The sequence below is a fragment of the Aquila chrysaetos genome, chromosome 2, assembly GCF_900496995.4.
Source record: "Aquila chrysaetos chrysaetos chromosome 2, bAquChr1.4, whole genome shotgun sequence".
Classification (NCBI taxonomy): Eukaryota; Metazoa; Chordata; class Aves; order Accipitriformes; family Accipitridae; genus Aquila; species Aquila chrysaetos.
This window is the reverse complement of record NC_044005.1, coordinates 74,749,294-74,764,232: the sequence shown is the minus strand read 5'-3', so window position 1 is coordinate 74,764,232 and position 14,939 is coordinate 74,749,294.

Sequence of the window (14,939 nt, the reverse complement as noted above, 5' to 3'; positions counted from 1 at the left end):
TATATTTTGTTTTCACATTTTGCTGACAGCTCATATTAACTTCATAAGAAGCATGGCTCTACAACCATAACAAGTAGCTTATTGCATTTTTTAGAAATACCCGTAAGAGCAGAATCAAACATTAAACATGTAACTAAAATAAAAGTAATATTTCTATTTGCCACAGAGCTGACCTTTTCTTAGTAGATGGTGTAGGTAGGATCCAACTCCACTTGCTACAACAAAAGTGGCTTTAATTTACGTATCTGATTCTAGCGAAGAACCTGGCTCCATATATATTTAAACTACTGTCAACTTCAACCTACATTATGTCCCACCATAATGTTCACAGTATTTCATGAGCAGATGTATTTTATTTACAGTTATTTCTTCTCTTTTCTTGCCTTGCTGTTACAAACACTTTGTTCTCTCTCAGTGAAAAAAAAAAAAAAAAAAAGGAAAAAAGTACAGAAACCAAAGCTTCTATCTCAAGTGATGATCATTTCCAAAACAGATCATGTGTATGTTACCAGAGATGCCTCCATTTGGACTATTAATTTCCTGAGAATTTTTGTTTTCAACGAACCAAAATGTAGCACTTGAATGAAGAGATATAGTCTACTAAAAATAATAGTATTTCTATTCTAATCAAATAACTTTATTTCAAAACTGAGTATGAAATCATAAATTAATTCTATATCCAAGTCTAAATTTTCAAAAGCATCTAAAGATTAACTACCTTTGTAGCGCAAATATATTTTCTAATTAAATTTAGAAGCTTAAATGTCATTGATGATCAATGAGATTGAGGGTCCAGTACGAAGATATTCATCCTTAAAAATGCAGTATTATGGAAAACCCCACTATGTAACCACATATATTTTTAGAAGCCAAATACCTTTAAGAATCGAGCTACCAGTAAAAAAAATCTCCTTTGAAAACGTGAGAAAAATGAACTCAGACAACTCAGTAACCAAGCTGTCTGAACAAATTAGGTGCCAGTTTTACTCCTCTATGGCAGTAAATAGAGGGTACCTTTTGGTTTGAAGTGCTCTCCTTCTGCGTGAAGGACACAACTATACTCTGTTCTTTATAATAATATGAGGAAAGAAATGAAATAATTTCTGTACGCATTCTCCTGAATAACTATTTGGCCAGATTTCTAAAGATATGCACTAAATCCAAGTCAACTTTGTCAGTCTTTGATTTCAACAAGAATGTGATACCTGGACGCCGCCCTTAATCCAGTCTTAAGAGCAGCAGCTGGCATATAGGAAAACCATATTTGAATTCATGCTAACCTATTGTTAGAAGGGGTGGAAGGAATAATAGGAGATATTTAAACTATTCAGGAGGAAAACAGACGTGCAGCTGAACTTTGAGCTGTATTCTTACTGCAAGTAATCTGACTAAGAGTTTATTCAACTGCAATTATTACTCTTGAATCAGAAAAATCTGGTTTTTCAGAGAAAGGAGAACTTATTTCATGTCAAATGACTAGATATCTGATTCCTAGCTTAGATTTTTTAGAGGAAAGCATATTGTAGACATCCCAGTGTATCAGAAGGGTGCCTTTTCAAGCCAGCAGACCTACCTGCAATACTGTCTTAATGGCTAGGAGGAGGAAAGGGGAGAGAGCGAGACAGCAGTAGCAACAGCTACTTCTACAGATTCCCTTGACAGGGATTTTCTAACTTTAGCATCTAAAACTCAGCTGCCTAAATGTCAGCTAGTCCCCTGGGCTCCTTTATAGTCAAAGGAGAGAAAGAGGCACCTCTAGAAGGCAATTCATCTCATCCTAAAGTAGATATCTAAGACAGGTTCAATGAATCACTATCTCATTTCTTTCTTATCCTATGGCTATGAAGGGAATGTGACAAGTTACTTTTAGATCCCCGAGTCTGCTAAGATGATTCCTGCCCTAGTGTCATTTTTCACTCCACTCTGAAACTGTTGGATTTTCTTCACCTTTGTGGTCTTTGGGTCTTGGTTCCCTTTCTTGCCACTGCCGCCAAGCTTCATGATGCCTGACCTGACCTCACTCACTGACCCGAGCCAAAGCCCACTGGAAGATCCTCTTTGCTGTGACCGATCTTTGGATCAGACCTTAAGGGAAAAGTAGTACAAGGGCAAAGGCGCTCATCAAGATTATTACAGAACAGCAAGGCGGTTTACTCTCGTCTCTGCAGGTACAGTTCTCCCTTGAATCTTTAAGACAGGGCCAAGGTATTGATTAGCCCACTTCAGTCCAGAAGGTTAGCAGCTTTTTGACCTCATATCTTGTGCCGTCATACATAACTTGATAAACTGCATCAGAATTGCTCCATATGGTTGTCGTTCACTTCTGGCCAGTACAAAGGTCAATGAGAGGTGCAAGACTCTCTCAGAAAACTGTATTGCAAGAGTCTTTCTGCAACAGTTTGATGAAAAATGGACTTTCAGCCTGAATTCTAGAATTCCCTCTATTCCGGAATTAATCAGAATTTTATTAGATTTAGGCAATATGTAAAAATGTTGTATTTAAATGTCTCCATGCTTGTCATTGAGGCAAAATCACATGATTAAGTGATATTTTTTTCCCTCTCCTGACAAGAGGATCAGTTGAGCACATGAACAGTCAACTATTTCTGGTATCATACAGCAGCATCATAAGAAAGCAAATATAGCAGAGGTTGCATTCTGTGACAATGTATGAAAATTTTCTCAAATTTTCCACCCTAAGATTAATGGCAAAGATTTCTTACTGAAATAAAAAATAGTTTGTGCTGTGCATCAAAATAGCTTGTATCATTCAGAATTGTGGGGAAGAGGAGCCAGAAGATAAAATAATCTGGAAAACATGTTATCACCAAACAGAAGCTGTCAATCATGTTACTGCACTGAACATTACAAAAATGGCAAAAAATTGGACCCTGACTCAAGAACATCCATTCTCTCTGCATATATGAGAAAAACAAAGCTGTTTTATACAGATAATTTACTGATTTCCTTATATTAACAGAATTCTCATTGGAAGGCAGCTTTTATCAGAACAGGAATCTGAAATCTGGAAACTTGTTTGTAAATTATGGTCAAAAGTGGCCCACACCTGAAGTGAATGGGTAAAGATGGGTAAACATGAAATCCTCAAAAACTATGGAAGCCTACCTGAGAGCTTCCAACTCTGCAGATTCAAAAGGCTAAGAACAGGAATAAAGAGTACCATTGCACTTGAATTTTCAGAAATTTACCATATAAATAATAATAATAATTTTGTGTAGAAAACCCATCCACAGTTCAAAATAATTTCTAAGCAGCCTGGAGGAAAACAATTCACACTTTTAGTTCAGGTATATTTACCAATGCGTATGCTTCTATCCATCTATCTCTATGAATCTATGTGAGTTAAACACACCAAGGTGAACTTCATTAAATAAACTTTGATGTTCTTTACATAATTGAATCAAAACCCAGGGATCTTTATCACTTTCTCATCAGAATTAAGAGGATACACCCACAGTAAAATGCACCATTATTGTAATTTCATTATTATGCCGTGCCATGCATTTACTATTATAAAGTAAAATACCATAAATATTCAAATCTCCCAGTCCAACATGGAATTTAACACCAAACCAAAAATATTAGCAAAAGGAACAGAAAGCAGTAAGTTACTTCTAAAGCTCCTCTGTCTTTCTTACAAATGTGGAGCAAATGGATGATTTAAATCTCAAACTGGACTCCATTTTTCCTACAAGTAGTCTTGTAATGAACATTTAAGTTTTAAACCTGGTCAAATAACTGTGAAGTACTTCTTATGGTGTATTTATTACCTTTGCTCTTCTACATCTATATGTATAACTGTTATACTACTCAGTTGCATTTTTAATACGAAGGCTAATTATGTTTGAGCAATATTGTGCCACCCTATGCCATGTAGTTGAGTTTAAAAAGTCTTGTGCAGCTTTTGTCAATAGAATCATTCATGTCCTTGACAGTAGATACTGTTATCCCAGGACCATTCACCTAGCTTAAATACCTGTCTCCAACAGTGTCCCATAGCAACTGTTTAGAGAAAAGACAAAAATACAAGGCATGAATAGAGTGATTTCTCCATGCTACACATCCCAAGCAACCAGCAGAGATCTTGAGACTTCCTCTGCAGGAGGTCATATCCAGACCCTGGCCTCCATTAATTTATCATAAAAGGAGTTATTAACCCATTTATTAATCCATTTATCCTAGTGTAAATGTAGATAACAGGTGTGATGGATTCCGTATGTTTTTTTCAACATTTGCTGCTTAATTCATGTTAATACAGCACACCTCTAGAGAACGACTGGGTCAGGTGAACTTGTTTGGAGAGGAAGACTGCTCCAGCACTGGTATACCACCAAGGGAGACGAGACTGCAGGATGCAAGAACATGAAAGAAGAAGGAATAAAGCACAAGGAAGAAAGGAGAAAGGGGGAGAAAGGGGGAGAAGGAGAAGGAGAAGGAGAAGGAAGAACAACAACAACAAGAGAATGAATGCTCAGGAAGGGAAGACTACAGCACAGCAGAGACTCAGGGTGAGTCTATGTTAGGGTGTCTGTTTAGGCAGGAATGTGCTTTTGAAGAAAATCTTTCAATTGTCACCACTTGGTGTGCTTTGGTTTGCATCATGGAGTGGTGGATAATTGGTGGATGGTTTGCATCATGGAGCGGTGCATCATGGATTCCTTTTGGATAAAAATAAATTGGAAGATGCCCTCCAGGACTTCAAATCCTAGCCTAAAAGGAGTATTCTGTCCACAGGACCACACCAGACTTTGTTTGAAGTACCTATGCATAGTGTGGGTAGCGGGTCCTCAGCAGCAACGGCTCCACTCCACAAATACAGCTACTGGCTCCCGCTACTTGCCTATGAAGATGTAGCCTGAAAAACTCCCCAGTGGAGCAGAGGCTGGCACAGCCAACCCTCAAAGGTGACAGGGTGACCAGAAAGGACTGTACAGACTGTGTTGCAACCCGCTATGCCTCTCGGTTGACTGAAACCATGTTTGGAAGCCAGGACCTGCCTTCAACACTGCATTGGGCAGGGGAAGATTTTTTCTTAAGATATTTTTTCTACTCTGTTTCACCTAGGCATTTTATTTTATTAAAAAAAAGATCAATTCATCTACTTTTATTCTCAAAAAAACCTGTCTTTTTTAATTTAAAAGCCCTTTTGGCCTTCAGGGAAGCTCACTATACAGAAAAATCCACAGCAGATCCATTCTGGACCTCTGGCCAGTTTCAGGTCCCATTACAAAAAATTTTAAAGGGACTTTTAAATAATGGATCATACAGTCCAATACTGATAATATTTATGACTGCAATCCTAAGCATCTAGGAGATGAAGCCCTCCTTTTTGTCAGTGAAATGAGAGTATAACCCATGCTTACACTTCATTGATTGTTGCTAGTCTTCCCTCAGGACACTGGGATGATGCTTACTACAGCCATACACATGATTGGCATTACTGATACAGAGCCCACAAATGCTACATCATGGTCTACAATGCAGAGAAGCTGTCTACGCCACGTGTGAGCAAACACTGCTGAAAACACATATGAGAAAATGCCCCCTTGACCTTTCCAGAAATATCATTATTAAAAAAATGCTGAAGTAATATCAATTGACTTTTGCTTTTTATTTCCTGAAATGTTAAAATCTTGACTGGAAGGAATTGGGTACATATGAACTACAGTGAAACAAGATATTATACCTCAAAGATGAAAATATTCATATCTGATTGTAATCCATCTCCCAGCTTACAGACCTTCAGGGAGCAGGACAAATCCACATCATCTTTCTAAATGCCAATTTTGTGTTCTGACCTCTGGCTTAGATATCAGATAAAAATCACACCTAACCACATAACTCCCTAGCTATTACATTAATGCAGATGCTGAAAAGAATCATTTTGTTGAGTGAAAGTCATCATGAACTTAGGCAAACATAAAAATTTCTTCCACGTCTACCTTTCCCTGCTAAAACAGACCTTAGGCAATACATTGCAAGTCACGTTAGAAAACGTTTATTGGTTACTGTTGCTTTATGTTAATTTTACTTTGTTTGATCAAATAAAGCCCTTTTTGGTAAGTGATATGTGCATTTATAAGGCACTTTCAGATCTAAGGATGAAAAGCACTAGCTAAAAATGCTATCATGATTTCCACTGCAAATGATTCAGAAAATGTGAATCTTTTTGTTTGAGAGGAACATAAAGTATACACCGGAGCTATAGAACGTAGCTTTAAATACTAAAGTCATTACTGAAAATTCCAATACAGATGTAATGAAATTATTGATGCTGAGAAATTACACACCTATATTTTGCAAGTAACCCATGCATTCTCTTTTTTAGCAATGCTTAAGTTGGAGAAATCCTACTGGGATCAGCCTCCATAAATACAGCCCTCTCTCTTTCTCCAGCTTCTTTTCATACAGTTATCACAAACAGTAATTATATTTATATTCAAAACTCATTTCCCTGGCCAAGAAGAGGCAGTTGTGTGTCTCCAGGTCATAACCCTGGACTGAAAGGTTACGAGAAGACCCTAGAGCTTAGGTGCTACTAGAGCACCTAACAAAACTTTCGCCAGGGCTCACCAGCCTTACCCTCCTCGGGCCAAGCACAGCCCCTGGCCTTTGGCTAGATCTGCCAACATGGGTCTAAGCCCACAATAACCTGTCCTCCACACTGGAGTTTAGCAGTGGACGATCTTAACAGTCTCTTGTTCATGTTGCCTATGCTTCCCTAGGAAGGCTGTAAAGCTGTGTGTGCATTACTGACGTGGTTGTTTCGACCTACCTTGTTCCTATCAGCACACGATGTCGTATTTAATATGACTCTAAATTTGGAGTCGTTTTCACATAGCACAGATAAAAAAGTATGAGCAGTGAATTTCAAGCGCTTTCACGCAGATGGCAGTGCGGTGCGAAATACTATTCTATTTTCCCATACTCAGATTCGAGAGTATAAATGTCAAATAAACTGGAGATTTTCCTCTGAGGAAAAGAAAAACGCAAAAAAGTTAGAGACCACTGCCTAGATGGAGCTCAGCAACCCCCATTTTGTCACTTGTTATACAATCATGTTTACTGCAAGCCAGTGGGTTGATTCACTTGAATGTGTCACTCCAAACTACTATATTTTGCAATCTCTTACTGCCATCTTATGCCATTTTTTGTCACTGCACAACCCATGACATACTAAAAATTGTCAAAGAAATGCTTTCTCACATACATTTCCTTTCGTGTTTGTCATCCTATCAGCTCATTATCATCTGGCCCTCATTTCTGCACCCCCAATTCTGCAAGAAAATATTGAACACTGAATTCTCTTTGAAGTTGATGAGAACCGAGAATGCCCAGCACCTTTGAGGATCATGTTAGAAAGGGTAATAACAAGCTCTCCCCTTCAAAACTATTGCTTTTCAGACATGTGGCTTGATTCTTATTTGCACTGATTGACTCCACATTTCCCATTCCAGTACTGCGTAAGGACTACAAAGTAAATGAAGGTAGGCCTGTAGCTTTCCTTCTGTAAAAAAGATGCCTATAAATGGTGAAAACAGATTCACAGTATACATTATTCAAGCAAAAATAATTTACAAAAATTGCTGATTTAAACAGCATTAAATGACGGAACACCAAAATGAGTGAGGCACAAGAAAAAATAGTGGACTACAATGAGCTTTACTTTTAAAACAGGGTTTTTTTCTCTCAAAAACTACTGTAAATGACATTTTGGACTTCTACGAGTGTGTTCTTTCTTGAATTCCACATCAAATTTCCAGTTTATGGGTAAAGGAATGCTGCTGGGCACCTTACCAGCAAAGCATGAAAATTCAACCTAAACTCTAAGAGTTAAAGTGGGTTTTCTCTTTTCCTGGTCCCATCAACTCTAAAAAATTTTCCACTAGCCAAGGTATTTCCCCAGCACTATCTGTAAAAAACACTCCATTTCAGTTCTGCTCTAGACATTGATGGTTAGAGCTTAGTAAAGAAAGTATCTCGTGGCTGATATATTAGAGCAAATAGATTCATTTCTCTCCCGTTCCCTTCTCCCACTCAGTTGTGGTTTTGTTCTTGTTGCTGCGCTGATGAAAATTAACATAGAGCTCAGCTTCTCAATACCGCCAATGTAAACAAACCTTCCAATTCACAGCAAATTCTGCAATCACATTTTATGCCACATAAACTCCATTTTCATAAAATGCATTGACTTCAACCATTCCCTGCTATTGTAATCCCAAAGCACAATGTTGCAAGACAACTAACATTTGTATTGATTTGTCTATATGTGCTACAATAACTCCTTTTAAACACGCTTCAGTGATCACTCTCAATGACAATGCAATCAAATGAGAGATGCAAAGTATTTCATCGTTTGGCTTTCGCTAACACTGGAGCAATTCCTGTGTCTCACTCAAAAATACATTCACAGGAGAATTAACTAATGCAGTAGGACCCTACCATCTAAAAGCAAAATTATCTTCTTCTGTGCTCAGTTTCCTGAGAGACTAATATTACCCAAAAAAGGACAAATTGATGTGATGTTCTCCACTCTTAGACATCATTTGGCCCTTGTCACAACCCTCTGCTCTGTGGCGTACCCCCGCGTGGGGAAATCTAAACAGTTGTAAGTCGCCGCTTTCTGCTTACTTGCAAGGAGAAAGAGTGCAGAATCAAACCTTGAAAACTCCCCAAACATGCCAGATTGGTATAAACAGAACCATATGGTGAATCTTGCAATTATCTATTTTCCTTAGTATTTGTATAACTCCCCGTGGTCTGTATTTTTAAACATAAGAGACCTAATTCACCATTTCAGGTGCAAAACAGGGCCCTTACTGTAAAAAAGGCATAATAGAGTCATGCTCAAGGTCATTAAAAATATTGGCACTTCCCCCCCTCCTCCCTCCAAATCTAAACCTAGTTAATTAAAGGTCTTATTACTAGAAAAAGAGGAAGAGTAAATATAGAGAAAAGTGGCATGGATTAACAAGGCCAACCTATTTTTCACTGATAACACTGGTCTCCTGAAAACTGCAGGGAAGTACAGTTAGCAGATATGAAGTTCAGCTAATATTAAAATAGCAAAAAATACTTATGTTTTTAAACAAAATGTAGTATCATAGAATGGTTTGGGTTGGAAGGGACCTTTAAAGGCCACCTAGTCCAACCCACCTGCAGTGAGCAGGGACATCTTCAACCAGATCAGGTTGCTCAGAGCCCCGTCCAGCCTGACCTGGAATGTTTCCAGGGATGGGGCATCTACCACCTCTCTGGGCAACCTGTGCCAGTGTTTCACCACCCTCCTGGTTAAAAATTTCTTCCTTATATCTAGTCTGAATCTACCTTTTTGTTTAAAACCATTACCCCTTGTCTTACTGCAACAGGCCCTGCTAAAAAGTTTGTCCCCATCTTTCTTATAAGCCCCCTTTAAGTACTGGAAGGCCACAATAAGGTCACCCCGTAGCCTTCACCTTCTCCAGGCTGAACAACCCCAACTCTCTCAGCCTGATGAGATATCTATGATATCTTTTTATGTGCTGAGGGGACAGAGGTTATTCAGCGGGGAATTCAACTTCAAGCTAGGTCCATAGACATTATAGTACAGACACCTACAATAAAATAACTTGCTAGCTTAACTTCAATAGCAAGCAAACACATACTCTAAACCAAAGATGATGCATTTGTAAGGCTGAAGAGTGAGTATCCTACACATCCCTAGGTATGCATAAAGTAACCATGGAAATTTTAGGTAAAAAAAAAAGTTTCATAGGACAGAGAAAAATAAAGAAGTCTCTCTATTGCACTTTAAAAAATACAATTTATTGTTTGAAAAAAAGAAAAAAAAAAACACCAAGTCTTTTTCTATGTATCTTGCAAGGCTTTTGAACTGATCCTGATTACATGCTACTTCACATAAGTGTTTAAAGATGTTAGTCCCACACGGTTACTAACGACAATGACAGTCTGCTCCACTTCACAGCTACTTCACAACTGCTTAAAAGTTTCTTCACAAATCAGTCGTCTCTACCTCTGAATTAATTTTACACTTAATAGCAATATTGCAAATCTCCAGATTCATAGTCCAAGCATGCTCACAACCTTCTCCTGAGATACAGCTTTCAGATACTAGACCTCTACCTTGCTAGAACTATCGTCCTGATACCATCTGCTTTGACAGCTCTTCTTCTGTCATCCCTTTTTCTGGCATTTGCTATGCATTGTCCTACTGTCTCTGCAGGTCTTACCTGTTCCATTTTCTCTCTCTGGCGCTTAGCCATTTTTGATTAGGGAGCCTCCAGAGCTCTTCAAAAGCATTTTTATAGGCAATTTTTCCTGTGGACGTTTTCTCTTGGCTGATCTTTGAACTGGGATTTGGCTCTTCTCCTGCTGTATCATTTATATTTCCACTAACCCAGTGGCTGTTGCAATTGCAGTGGCTATTCTAAAACTATCTATCTATCATCTCAGACATTCCTGCAAAATTATTGAGATATCATCTCTTTAAATCTTAGTTACTAAGTGATCTACATTGTATGTTTAGTTACTCATTGGCAAGTCACATTACACTACTTCTTCTATTTCAAGCCCTAGAAAAATCTTCTCCGCTAACCAAAAACAAGATCCGGAGACATAGTTCCCAATTCTTCCACCCACTGGCAGTTTCACCAGTGCCTATGGGTGGAAGAGGAGAGAGCCTATGGGTTCAGGGAGAAAAGCTTTTGGTGGCAGGCTCCTAACTTCCCCTTGCATTTAGAAACCATGCTGAACTGTCTTTTCTGCCAGAGAAATTGGCTCTAAAAACACATACAAAAAACATTCAGGAAGATGAATATTAGGCAGCGAACACTGGTATTACGGCTCTACGGGGTTTCACTCCAAACCGCACCATCGAGTATACTTTGAGAGCTATTCTAAGTCTTTAATACTAGGCTTAACTTTTCCTAGGCAACAGGGTTAGGGTTTCTAGGAAAACCTTTTCTGAGGAAGGACAGGAAGAAGAGAGTGATAGCACAGTAAATTTAGTCCTCCAAGAAATTCCAGAAATGTGGGGGAAATCTGTAAAACGTAGAGAGGAAGGTGAAAAACATGTCAATTGGATTGAGTAGAGTGAGCTGGGAAAAGGAGGGAAGCAAAACCCACAGGATATAGCCAAAACCCACGGTCTTCAAAGTCAAGAATTTGAACTCTTGTCACGGTACATGAAAGCACACCAGTCTCTTGCTGTCACCTGCCCCGGTCTGAGTCTCCCACCTCTGCTTCCTCTTCTCATTCAAATTCTTGCATGCCATATTTCAGCTAATTTCTGGATTGTCACACCCTCCCATAGCTATTCTTGTATCTCCCCTTTACAGCACCTGCAGCTTAATCTTTTAACATGTGTATATTTAAAACAAGTATCTGTTATAAGCTCTAACATGCACCTTTACAGTCATTTAGTATATTCATCATTTCAGATCAATAGGCATCACTGACAATAATTTTAGTCATTAAGAAGATCCATAACAAAATCAAAGTCACACCTTGCTGCAAATATTAAAAAGCTGTGATGCCATGCACTGAAAAAAAAATATTAAAAAATTATAGTCATCCAATGACTGACCTAGTTTTAAAGTGATCAGTTTTTACCTTTTCCTCCACCAACTGTGTACCAGCAAGATCTCATCTGAATTTACTTGGGAGCTTGGGAATGAAAAACTAAGGAAAGGAAATCTTTGGTCTGTGCATAGTCAAACTATGGATTTCCTTGATGCAGGAGATTCAAATTATAGGGTCAATTCTAAGAATGACTGCCTGTGTAATCCTATGAAAGCTAACATGTGCTGCATTGCAGACCCAACTAATCTTATGATTCAAGACATTAAACTGTAACTTGCCCTGCTGAAAAAGAAGCTGTTTTTTCTCCATGTCATGGTGTTGTGACACTGGGATAGGCTCAGTATAGTTAAGTAAATAAATAACATGTAAGGGAAAGAGTACTTTTTAATTTAAAAAAAACATTCTCTAATTCAAGTTCAGATAGACAATTTTTAAGTACCGATTTTTAAAATTTTCTTGATCTATTTTCCATTGTGTAATTTCCATTACATTAACAGAAATGTGAGTGAGCAGACAAATTCCAGGAATAGGACAGATGAAAGCTGCCCTGGGGAAAAACAGCCCTGGGCCCCCACACTTCAGAGTTTAAGGCTTGTTGACAAATCAGACCATACCCATGAGCAAAGAATAGGGTCTAAGAACTGAGCCCCAGAAGGAAATCCACTTGGGATAAAAACTCCTTTCTTTTGCATTTTGAAGCTGGGACAAAGGTCTCTGCAATCAGTTGTGAGAGAGGGAAGTCAAAGAGAGGGTGCGTGGGGAACCTCATCTGACATTAAGGAACTGTGCTTGGAAAGAGGGAGACTACAGTCTCTTAAAGCAGTGCTTCTTCATTGCTGCTGATTATAATTAAGTGCTGAGACAGCGTACTCCTTCAATCTCCTGACAAAAAGGATAGAAGCAAACAAGAGACAGTGAGGACAGCTAAGGCACCAGGAAGTGAAACAAAGAATATCAGAGGGTCTTTTTAGAAGTGGGTAGCCTAAAATCTGCCAAGAACTGCTTGGAAAAGAATAGACCTGTTAATTTCTAGCCTCTTCTAATCTGCATTTTCTGTTAATCTAGGTGGCATGTAATTTAATCTTTTTTTTTAGCAATCAGAATAATTAATCAATAAATATCTGCCCAAGAACAGCAAGAGGCTCTCCAAAATATGACATCTTTTCATTAAGACAACAGTCTTCTAAAAGTTCGGTCAGCTCACTTCTAAACTTCTGAAAGCTGTATGGCCTCTTACCGAGGTCAGGACACAGGGCTTCCTTTTGGTCTTAACACCCAGCATTCTGTAATTCTCCCCAGTTGCATGCTTGCCTCCACAAAATGCCTTTCAAGTGTTTCTGCTGAACATGTAATTGCTGTAACGGCCAGGTTCCCAGCGGTGAAATTACCAAGGTATATTGCCTTGCTAAAAAGGAGTATTTCTGAGCAGTTAACATTAAGATGATAAGCAGTGCATATATGTGAGAAGTATACATGTATGTTCATTTACAGTTATTGTGAACTTCTAAGAAAATATAAAATTATAGACTAGAGAAAATATATATTATTTCCTTCATAACTCACAAAAGCTCGGATAACATTTTAAATAACAACAAACCGAGACTCAGTATTAAAATTGTTAAGCATGTAAATTTTAATTAAGAGTTGCTTATAGTATCTTAAATTACACTTTAATTATCAGATTCTGGAGGATTACTATCTTTAAGTTATGAATTTATTTATAATTTATTTTTTAAATACTGCTCCTTTTGCCACCTAAATTTTTGGCAAAGATTTATTGCTTACAGAGAATAATTCCAGGCCATTTCCTCACAAATGCAATACTGAAGACCACTTCAGGGAGTCATTTAGCCTTTCTGTAATGTTCATACCCTTCAACACAGACTGTGACGTTTTTCACTTTTAGGTGCTGCTGAGCACAGAACACAAGACATTTCAGTGACATCTACCACAGAGACCAGATTTAAATCTTACTTCTACCAGTCTTAACCTAACTTTCTCTCTGACAGCATTACTAATATCAGTATGTTCCATGGTTTAGGGCTTCATTCAGTTGCAACTGAAGACAACCACAGTCTCTTAACTGATTTCGGTAGCAACTGTATTAAGTCCTTTACAGTTTTACAGAAACGGTCAATAATGATGTTCTGATATTTTTTTTTTTTTGTACTGTGGGCTTTCAACCAGTAGACTAAATCGACATCAATGGCTAGCTACAGTCAGAGAACAATTTCATTGCTCACATTGTATGTTAAAGTTGACCTAGAAAAACAGAGTAAAGAAATCTCCACTTTTATTAGCAGGACCAATTTAAAACTAGAAAAAGTCGTATCACATCTGAGCCCAGCCTAAGTCAATGGTTTTGTAATGGAGTCACCTCTAAAATCACTTTATCTTGTCAAATTACTATTTAGGAGGAAGCCTGGGAGGCAAAGAAATGACAGATGTCTTTTCTGAATCTGTGAGATGCTGAGCTGTTTAAAGGAAAGTAAAAATGTGACGAATCCATTCATATTTTCCAGCAATACTGCCACTTCCCGTAGTTGGGCTGCAAATTCTACTCACAGGAGTGTGTCTTCCAGCAAGCCACATCTAGAGCAGAGACTTACCAACCAACCTCCTGAGCTACAGAAATTCCTAACAGTCTGTAGGCAAGGTCGGAGTGAGAAGACTGGAGGCATTTCTCTTTCTCCACAGACCTCTGTATGTTGTTAAAGGGAAAACCTCTGTTTTGCTTTAAAATTCTCACCAGCCTCCCCTCCTGTGAGCCCTAGTATGTTCCCCTCAAGCCTCAGCAAGTCTCCGTTATTCTCATTAGTCCATGAGGGGAAAAAAGCCTCCTGAGGACACACGTTTCCTTAAAACAGGAGATTTCACAGAAATCATCTAAGTTCTACATTGGCTCCAGCTTATCCAGTAAATTTTGATCTTGGAAACAGAACACCAGCAGGGTCAGGGCTACTAATTTTATTCTTTCTTCTATGCATGTTTCTTCTTAAAAGATATAAAATGCTCAAGCAAATGTTTGCAACTCTTTGGTGATCGTTATCAAGTTAAGAATTCAGTAATTTAGAACTCTGACAAATTAATTTCAAATTTTGAAGAAGAATTTTCTATTTTCTCAGACCTAACCTTCTCAATTTTGAGTCTCTCATGGTTTTGAAAAGGTAACAAATCTGGTTTACAGTGGATATTTGCCCTACAGAGTGGTTGTCAACACCATGTAAGAAGTGGGTGACTGACCGACTTTGCATAAAACCATTGTAAGGAATAACCAAGTAATACATAGATATGACAAGGCCTCCATTCATAAATGCTTTACAGTGCAGTAAGTCAGC